Genomic DNA, 1,354 nt, shown 5'->3' with positions numbered 1-1,354 from the left:
GCTCTGCCCCAATAAATTTATTTTAAATTATGATAGTAAACACTGTCTTTGATTAATTCCTTAGACTGGGTTGCTAAGGAGGAAATCATTGGGTCAATGCATGCAGACACCCCTCTTAAAAAATACTCTAATGATAGTAAACTTTTATTTGTTGTGATTTTTTAGAACATAAGAACCTTACTATAAGAAAAATAGCCAAGAGTAAGCTTGGCATATTGTCCCTTCTTTACCAGGAGTATATCACTTATGAAAATGGTGGTATGTCAAAAAGTATATCTTGCTCACTACTAGGTGTTTGCCCTTGTAAGGGATTTGGTAATCAGGTAAACACCTATCTGGTAAGCAGCTCATAGTCAGCACCTCCTTGATGATCAGCAGGTCTAGTATATGCCATACTGCCATACCTGTATCATGTATACAGGCTAAACCAAGTATCAAAAAGTGGACATCCATCTTGCCCTTTCTACTCAACTCTAATTCTCCTGTATACAATTTTCTGCCTTTCTCCTCACCTGCCCTGTGTCCCTCTAGTCTGTCTTATCCTTGGCCTCATGATTATGTCTGGCAATGACTCTGCTTTAAAGTCTACACCCATCCCTAGTTCAGGCTCCTTTATGACATCAGAACCTCCTGTGGGACTTCTAAGGTAATTTGGGTGAAGAGAGGAAGCAGAGTCCTCTGGGGTACATCCTTCTGATTCTGAGGTCCCTTGTGTATAAACACGTGCAGAATGGTTGAAAGTACAGGCTGTGAAATAAGAAATGTCTGGATCTGAGTCCTTGCTCTGCTTTCTTGAGCAATAAGTGCTTGGTGTTGGGAGCTCATGCTGGTTGTGGTAGCTGTAGTAACAGCAGCAGCAGCAGCAATTGGGTACACTCAAACAATTGATCTTGATTGGTTTTCGAAGATAATAGGTAGTTTAGCATCTTTTTGAGAGGAACTGTAAAAGCAATTTGGTGGTGTCATATCTCAAATGTAATAAAAATAAACTAATATTCAATACAGAAGATTTGGTTTCTTTTCATTGCAGTTTCTAAGTAAAGTGAACTAATGGGAGTTCTGAAGAAATTGCTTCTGTCAAACCTTGGGATATTTATGAGGGAAACCAAGTGAATCCAATAAAGTAGAGGCAGATGGATGTACTAACAATCTAACCAACAACTTTTTTTAAGACGGAGTCTCACTGTTGTCATCCAGGCTGAAGTGTAATGGCACGATCTCGGCTCATTGCAACCTCTGCCTCCCAGGTTCCATCAATTCTCCTGCCTCAGCCTCCTGAGTAGCTGAGATTACAGGTGCCTGCCACCATGCCCGGCTATTTATATATATATATATATATTTTTTTTTTTTTTTT

This window comes from Rhinopithecus bieti, unplaced genomic scaffold (assembly GCF_001698545.2).
Source record: "Rhinopithecus bieti isolate Rb0 unplaced genomic scaffold, ASM169854v2 scaffold_20579, whole genome shotgun sequence".
NCBI lineage: Eukaryota > Metazoa > Chordata > Mammalia > Primates > Cercopithecidae > Rhinopithecus > Rhinopithecus bieti.
The sequence above is the reverse complement of the archived record's forward strand: the minus strand, read 5'-3'. Positions refer to the sequence as shown.